Below are 8,837 nucleotides of genomic sequence, written 5' to 3'. Positions count from 1 at the left end.
ATTATCTTTGTATCTCAATACAGCCACATGCAGATTCTATGATTAATCTGGACAGACAATATTTTGAAATGTTATGGGGAGGGGAATATAAATTAGCATGTGATTTATTGTGTTTTATTGCTTGATGATGTCTGCCAGCTTTTTTCCTCAGAAAATGCATTGTTTCTTTTTTCCTAAATCCATCATGAGGAATATGAAGACATATGCATAATAATGAAACACATTTATTAATGTGTACTGTCCCCTGGAGTCATATGACAATGAAATGGATGACTGGTTTTGTTGTGCGTGGATGCTATAGGGCCGAGTGTGGCGTTATGGAGGCGGCTGAACAGGTGAACACGGTCGACTACACGGATGAGCTGCCACCCAGACCAGCTCAGCTAGTGGCCTGACTAGATGCTCGTTGTTGGAGGAGGGGCCACAGGCTCAGGTTGTGCCTCTAGATGCAGTCACACGGAGTAAGTTGCTTTTGTCCACTGGTTTGGATCAAAAAAAGCTGGAGCTCTGTACTGTTCAAGTCATTCAGCGTGATTTCATTGGTTGTTTCTGGGGCCTTAACTGTTCATTACCGCCTCTGACTTGTAATGTTGGTATATCTTGTTCATTTCCATCACATAGATGTTGTCAGCTGTTGTGGAGATCAGAACTGGCAACCTGTGTATGCACTTTAAGTGTTGCTACTGTATAACAAAATATGGGAACAATGTAAACGCTATATCCTGTATTAGGAATATATTTTATGGATCTTTCAATTTCATGAGTGAAGAATGGATAAATCCCAATTTTTCATCGGGCACAAGAGACACAGTTTTTGGGAACAGCGTGTTTGAAAGGATTTTTCACGGCAGCCACTTGTAGCCCCTCCTTGCAACCTCAAATGGCTCTTCTCCATCCTGATGTCCTGAACCTCCTCGCCATTGTGATGGACTTTCCTCCAAGCCGTGTCCCTGGAGCGTGGCCTATAAGGCGCTTCACAGCCATGCAGTCTAGAGCAGCACAATGTTTGGACTGGGAAGATTTCTCCCCTCAAAACATCCATGGGCCATAGTCCAATCACAACCAAATTAAAAGATGACTCTTTTGTTCGCCGCCAATGAGGGAGAGGATCCTCTTGCGATTACCATTACATACTAAATCAATTATCTATGCTGCTGGTTGGAGGCTTCTTACATTTGTTTTGCCCCTTTATGTACTCTGGCTGTCGAACGGCGGTGTAGAGGGGGTTTCCCCAAGACCCTTCCATCCCCTTCTTCTAATCCTCCGTTATTCTTCCTTTCTTCTTTTCAAAATTGGGATTTACAAACCATCTGGGACAGCAAAGAAGCTTCCATAGTCCAAGTAAAGAGCTATTTCCACGTTAAAATGTGTTATGGAAACCGCTGCTGAATTATAGTTTAAAAAATAAACAAATAAACAAATAAATAATAAAAAATCTCCCATTTAGAAACTAACGTTATATATTATTTTGCGCTATGGACGCTTCATATCATTCAGGTCAATTCACACACCTGTGGGTAAAGCATAATATTAGCAAGAAACGTTGCGCTTACCTGATAACGTCACAGCACAGTGCATAGATGTAGGAAGCACAGGGGACAGGGGGGGACAGGGGGGACATTGTAGGAGTCGCTATCTCTCTATTATTCCATGTAGGCTCCTAAGTGGAGAATAGGGCTGGAATATTATAGGAGTACTAGAGGAATATTATAGGAATACTATATCCCTTTTGCCAAATCCAATTTGATTGACTGTTTCTCCTACTAGACAGGACAGGACTAGGCAGGCAGGGCACACTTTGCAAACGGAAAATGTGCAAAAAAAAAAGTTTTTGCACCACCGCTGCTACAACTCCATCCTAGAAGAAACACTGATTTCTTTTCTAACTTTGGTTTCTTTAACTCTAGTCGTAAAAAAAAAAAGAAGAAGGTAAAAAAAACCTTTGATTCCTTTCTGCGGTTCCTGCTGTCATACTGGTGGAAATGATTGTTGTTTTTACCCAATGGAATATGTATGGCCTCACAATATCTTCCCCATCATGAATATTGCAGTGGAAGGATGTGCATATGTGAATAGCAGCCGATCCCTTCTAAAGATTTGGGACAATAAGTAGCCAAATATCAGCTGGCTGTTGATGTGTTTCCTTGGTTCCCCGTCGTCAGATCTCAAAACTGCCCTCGCAGAGCGAGACGATTTCTCATCAGGCGGCAGCAGCCGCAGCACCGAGCTCATTCACGGAGGAGTCCGATATTTACAGAAAGCCATCATGAAATTAGATTACGAACAGGTAAATGCTTCATTTTTTCTCCACAGCTGACACTTATCCGCGGAATTCCTGGTCCCTCTGGTCATATTGCTTTATTTACCCTCCCATGTTCATTTTTCATTCACCAGACGCCCTGACATGTTTGCCTTGAATGACTGCCTGCCTGGAATTCTCCGAAGTTGTTTAAAAGAATTCTTACAACTTGGCAGAGTGCCACCCCTGTTGCTATCAAGTTGTGAAATTAATACATGAGATTATTTCAAAGTAATGCGTGGGAATAAGGCCGATGGATCCTCCTTTGTCTGCGAATTGTTTAAGACGAGTCACCCGGGTTCAAACTGAAATGTCGCCATTTTCTGTTACATTTCAGAGTATTTGAGGAATCTCATTATTCTCAGCTTGTGTTTTCTTTGGGAGCCTTATTTTGCTAGATGTAGGAACATGCTCGGGTCGTGGAGGTGAGCAATGGAAGAAACCAATTAGTGTGATTGGAGGAAACACACCTGCCTAGTCAGCAGCTCCACAGTAAAGTGGAGACTATACTCGTGTACATGTCTCAGATGAAACAGAGGGCATATTAAGGCAACAGTGTTTTGGGCTGGCAACTTTGGAGTCCCATGTCAGCAAGAATAGACCGTATACCCACCAAAACTGTAATATATTGTTTTCAAGTCTAAAGCCACCGGCTAATCACTAATAAAAGCTTGATTTTCTTATTAGATTAATTGTTCTGATAGCAGCAGGATAAAGTCAACCGTATTAGTAAATACTGCCACTTTCATGTACATGTATATGCACAGATTTTGTTCTGCAAAGATTTGTCGTTTCAGTATGTAGATCCGGGTTTTTCAGAGTTTTGATGACTGAAGGCCAATTTAAGGACCCAACATTGGATTGAGGGCCACCCAGGAAAAACCGGAATACAAAATATAATAGCCTATTCTAGACTAAAAGTTGTTTTAACACACACAGACACACACACAGGCTGTGAAACAGAGGACAGTGGTTTTAGTCTAATTTGGAGAGTTATTTGAGCCACCTTCCTGCTAGCATAGACAGGTTGGTACCAATGGATGCCTTAGGTCTTCTAGTTTCACATGATACCAAAGGCGTCACTCTGGCTTTAAAACCCAGCCCAACACAGCCTCTGGAAGACAGTAAACCAATTGGAGAATTGGACCAAATACCATCACTTCATTGCAGGCCACCAGAAACATTTCCGAGGGGTACAATTGGCCCGCGGGTCACACTTTGAGAACCCCTGATCTCGATGACGGGACTGAATATATACTGAAATGAACTAAACTTGAAATAGATTTTAATATATTCCATTCTGAGCCTCTTGTCTCCTCCAGTACACGATGGTGAAAGAAGCCCTTCAAATCTGCTGGCTGTGGCTGCCCACCCGTCAGCCCCCCCTACCCATAATGCTTCATGCTGCCCACCCGTCAGCCCCCCCTACCCATAATGCTTCCAGTATACAAGTAAGAGCAGTGTCCCTTCCCCGCTCTCCGTGTGCTCTGATCATCTCCCCCCTCATAGACCCGTCCAGGCAGTAAACCTTTCCCTTGGTGAAGGCATGGAGTTGGGAAGACGGAGAAGTTCAGCAGCATTGCAGTAAACTTTAAAGACAGTCACCTTGGGGCTGAGAGGTGTAGGGTAAAGGAAGAGTGGTCCACGGTGTCGCCCGGCACCATCATCTCGCCCCAGCTCTCCCAGACTTGGGTGAACTCGGGGGGCCTTGATTTGATTGGTGCAGCCTTGAATCATAAGCTTTAATTGCACCTGACATTTAAGCGTCTCTCTGGTATTTAAAGCAGTGTACAGGTGTGGCTCATTACGGCGAGGGGGGAGAGGATTGTGATTTCTCGCTCATCGCCGGGCCGTGCCGCCCCCCCCCCCCCCCGCCCCGCCCCGCCCTAACTCATCATCACACTGCCTGTCACCATCTCAGCCTGACACCAGCACCATCAATCACTGTGGAGTTCAGCACACGCTGGACCTGAACACACCCATCACCAAATTAACTGGCTTTTAGTGGAACAGAAACCGTCATATGGAAGTAAGTAAGACGCAGACAATATCATAAGGAATAAAAGAGTGTGACTCGATGGCAGTGGTCCCCAAACTTGGGGGGTGCAGAGGAACTACAAGGGGTGGGGGGGGGGGGGGGGGGGGGGGGACACATACAACCTGCCAACACTCACGATTTTCGCGGGACTTTAATTTGAACCCTCTCTCCCGCTGTGCTCCCCATCTGTAAATTCTCACACGACTGTCTTTCAGAGGCTGTAGCAGGCTCAGTCTTAAAGCCAAGTGACGTTTCTGGTATCATATGAAACTAGATGACCTCAGACATCCATTTGTACCAACCATGTCTAGCTTGTCAGGAAGGGGGTTAAATAAATGGAGAGGGGATTTCTTCCCCAAAGGGGTTACTTGAACTCTCACATCAAGATATCTGAATGGAAATGGGTTATATGGGTACTACCCACTATCCACAAGTTCTCTCTCTCTCCCTCTCTCAACCACATGTCAACCGCAATGTGTGTTACAATACCTATACCTGATGTAGTGTTTCTCCTAATGCTATTGTTGCAAGGTGGTGGCAGCTGGTCAGGGATCAAGATGTATGACCTGGTGGCAGACGCCCATGGCTTAAAGTGCGGCTATACATCCTCAGCAAGAACAAGGCTCTGGAACCCCATGCTCAAGAAAGACAAGCTGGTGGGAGCCATTGTCTATTACGATGGTAAGCCACACATCATGAAATCTTATATAGCCTGTTGTGTACATAACTATGCACCGTGACAGCATATGCATCACTTTGCGTTGTGTTAAATATCGGAGCACTTTTCCCAGCTGGAGGCGCGTCCAACTGCAACTGGTAGAAAAATAATATATTGTTAATTCTCCCATATGATTGCATAAAGTATTTTATACACAAGTACCGGTAAGTAGTGTTAGAAATACAATTTGAATGATGTGACTGTTAGATCAACAAATATAATGGAGGTGTCCAGTGATGAGGGACTTTTCTCATAATGCATTAACACATTTAAAGATGATTTGTGAAACTGTCATTCACAATCATTATACTGTGAGTGCAAAATACCTCAAAACATATTAAAGTTTAAATTCTCTATAAATGTGGTGTTAAGAGGAAAGCAGTACAGTGTGAATCATTAGAACACAGTGTGTTTTTTGCACCTATAAAAATTCAATATCTTAAATTGTATTTTTATTTTGATGTCTTTGCTTCAATTCTTTAGCATTCCTTCTAAGTGAAATACCGTGTTTCATGGCTGTGTAAATTGCTATCTATGTGAGCGTAAACAAATGAGAAACATGGTTTAAAACAGAAAATAGCCAGTAGGCGTTGCGTTCCAACCAGTCCCAGGATCCATCTTTCTCCAGGCTATATGTGCCTCGTGTTGGCAACAGAAAAACAAAGCATATGTTGATTGTTAGCCGGGGTGTACATAGCATGTCCTGTTCACTCAAGGTCTCCCTTGTAGCTGCAAACTCCCAACTTTGTTTCTCTAGGCTATCTGTCAGACTTCATTTAGCATTTGAGGACATGTGGATTCCCATGTAGTGCAAAAAGGCACCATATTTCTGAGGGAACGTGGCTGCTATCTGAGCAGTGATCTGTCAACCTTACTCATTCAGCAGAAGTAAGTGGGAGAGGGGCATTATTCTAGAGCTATTTATATTTGTTCTGTTGTATAATAGCAGCTTTTATCTTTTTTTGTTTAAGACAGCAGCAAAATCTGGAAAAAATAAGAATAAAATACAAAGCTTGTGTATAGATTTTTATGGTAATATTACAATTAATTAATCATTTTCTTTGTATTAGTTTGGCAAGGGACATGGAAAAAAACATTAGGCTATTTTTCCTCAAGCTGTCTTTTCTGTCCCTTTTTCAATAGGAACATTATGGCAATGGCATTTTCTATCCTGACCTTCTTCACTGTGTGGATAGGGCTTTGACTGCTTGGGTTCATCTCCTCGGGATTTTTCAAGCCATCATGGTCAGATAGTTTCAACATGTAGACATCCTTTAGCCTCAGAAAATCCACTCTTTACAAATGTGCCTTTTAGTAAGAAATGACAAAACAGATCTCCTAGTGGAGGATCTAATGAACTCACACTATTCCAAAGCAGCACGCATCTTCTTCTATCTAAATATTCTCTCGTGTTGTATATGTGCACCATACCTTGCAATATAAATAATAATGCTTAATCATTTTCAAAGTGCTGCACTCTATTTAGAAATCTTTGAAGGAAATATCGCCTCTTTTCCATGTGTGTATCTACCATTCATCTGTGCCCTTCTCCATTTTGCCAGAGGAGTAATTGACAAAAGCATCTGGGATAATAACTCCGTCTCCCGCTGTACCTGTAACAATTTAATTGGACAAGTCAGCCCAACCAAGCATCTCTAGCTCTCTGACTGGGAGACATGAAATTCATTGTGATTATTGTCGCTGTCATTTTGTCCAGCAGCAGAGTTCCTCTCACTCCACTGAGTTCTGTACCTCCAGGAGGCTGGTGCTGTGAGGTAGGGGCGGGTTGGGAGGGGTGTGGGGGGGGGGGGGGGGGTCTCCTCTCCTCTCCTCCAGGGAGCTGTGATGCTCATTTAGCACCACTCTGTCATGCGGCCATTTTGGCTTTTAATTGCTGATGATAATTATCATCATCGTTATTGTTATCTTCGTCAGCGTGTCAGGTTATTATAGCCTTACTATGCTACTCATTCATAAATCCTGCTCCCCGTGCATCTGGCTACTCCTTGAATTCCTGACATTTAATGTAGTGATAATGCTGCGGCTCTGTGTGCCCAGCGCCAATCTGTGACAGGCTCACAACAGAGAGTTGTGAATCACGGGGTCAAAGGTCACTGGAAGGCTCAGCAATCACCAAGGATTAGACAGTGCCTACCGGTGCCCCTCTTTGGCCAGATACCTGTGTGTGTGTGTGTGTGTGTGTGTGTGTGTTCATACGTTTACTAACCACATACTGTAATGGTCACATTCACCCTACAGAGATGAAGAAGTGGATTTCATGCTCTCTCTAATACATCATGGCAGGGTGCATGCTCACGTATGTAATTCATTCTAAAATGTGGCCTTTAAATCTGTTGTTTTCTTCTTCTTCTTCTTCTTGTTTCTACGTTTTGCTTTCAATGTATGTATTTCTTTCCCATGGTGGTGCCCTGGCTTCCAGCATGTGGTGGTGCACTGGCTTCAAGCATGTGGTAGCATTAAGCATTAAGCAGAGCCCACCAGCTAGCTGGCCTCCAGTCGCTCAAACGTTAAATAAATCAAGGGCACAAAGGCCCCGGCTCATTCCTGCAAAGTAGCAACATTTTCCCCGGCCGGCCAACAATGACGACTTGAACTTCCTCCTTGGCAATAACAAATAGAAAGAAAGTCACCCGAGACACCAACATTAAAAGTGATTAATCATCTCTATTCTCCCTTTACTTTTGAACCTAGGGATCGTCCAGCGATAAATCTTCAAAGATGTACATAAGAATGAGTTCCTAATGAAACTGGGCTTTGTTCATTTGTCACCTTTTAGACCCTTTCATTTAAATTACAAAACTTGTGACCTTGTGACTCTGAATATTATATATATATATATATATATATATATATATATATATATATATATATATATATATATATATATATATATATATATATATATATACTCTGAACATAGATCTCTGCTATTTTAACGCTGAAGAGGGATTAATCCATAAATCTTCATAGTAGATTTCTCTGTTCATCAAAAGGATTGTGCTGAGGGATCTTCAGCTTTACAAGCAGATCAGCTGTCTGTCACTTCCTGCAGCTGTGTGTCACTTCCTGCAGCTGTCTGTCACTTCCTGCAGCTGTCTGTCACTTCCTGCTGCTGTCTGTCACTTCCTGCATCTGTCTGTCACTTCCTGCAGCTGTCTGTCACTTCCTGTAGCTGTCTGTCACTTCCTGCAGCTGTCTGTCACTTCCTGTAGCTGTCTGTCACTTCCTGTATCTGTCTGTCACTTCCTGCTGCTGTCTGTCACTTCCTGTAGCTGTCTGTCACTTCCTGCATCTGTCTGTCTGTCACTTCCTGCATCTGTCTGTCACTTCCTGTAGCTGTCTGTCACTTCCTGCAGCTGTCTGTCACTTCCTGCTGCTGTCTGTCACTTCCTGTAGCTGTCTGTCACTTCCTGCAGCTGTCTGTCACTTCCTGCATCTGTCTGTCACTTCCTGCAGCTGTCTGTCACTTCCTGCTGCTGTCTGTCACTTCCTGTATCTGTCTGTCACTTCCTGCAGCTGTCTGTCACTTCCTGCTGCTGTCTGTCACTTCCTGTATCTGTCTGTCACTTCCTGCAGCTGTCTGTCACTTCCTGTAGCTGTCTGCCACTTCCTGCATCTGTCTGTCACTTCCTGCAGCTGTCTGTCACTTCCTGTAGCTGTCTGTCACTTCCTGCATCTGTCTGTCACTTACTGCATCTGTCTGTCTGTCACTTCCTGCATCTGTCTGTCACTTCCTGTAGCTGTCTGTCACTTCCTGCAGC

The 8,837-nt window shown here is 43.5% G+C and overlaps 1 pseudogene across 1 annotated transcript in view; it reads left to right on the top strand.

Annotated features, from left to right (window-relative positions):
* The first annotated feature begins 399 nt into the window (after positions 1–399).
* LOC310781638 (glycerol-3-phosphate dehydrogenase, mitochondrial-like) overlaps positions 400–8,837 on the top strand; it is a 32,368-nt pseudogene continuing 23,930 nt past the window's right edge. Inside the window, exons 1-4 of the transcript in view lie at positions 400–461; positions 2,163–2,287; positions 3,622–3,750; positions 4,869–5,018. The product of the transcript in view is annotated as a glycerol-3-phosphate dehydrogenase, mitochondrial-like (transcript). The remainder of the gene's footprint in view (positions 462–2,162; positions 2,288–3,621; positions 3,751–4,868; positions 5,019–8,837) is intronic.

The sequence above is a fragment of the Poromitra crassiceps genome (assembly GCF_964638095.1).
Source record: "Poromitra crassiceps genome assembly, chromosome: 8".
Taxonomy (NCBI): domain Eukaryota; kingdom Metazoa; phylum Chordata; class Actinopteri; order Beryciformes; family Melamphaidae; genus Poromitra; species Poromitra crassiceps.
Note: the sequence above shows the minus strand (reverse complement) of the source record. Positions and strands in the feature narration are given on the sequence as shown.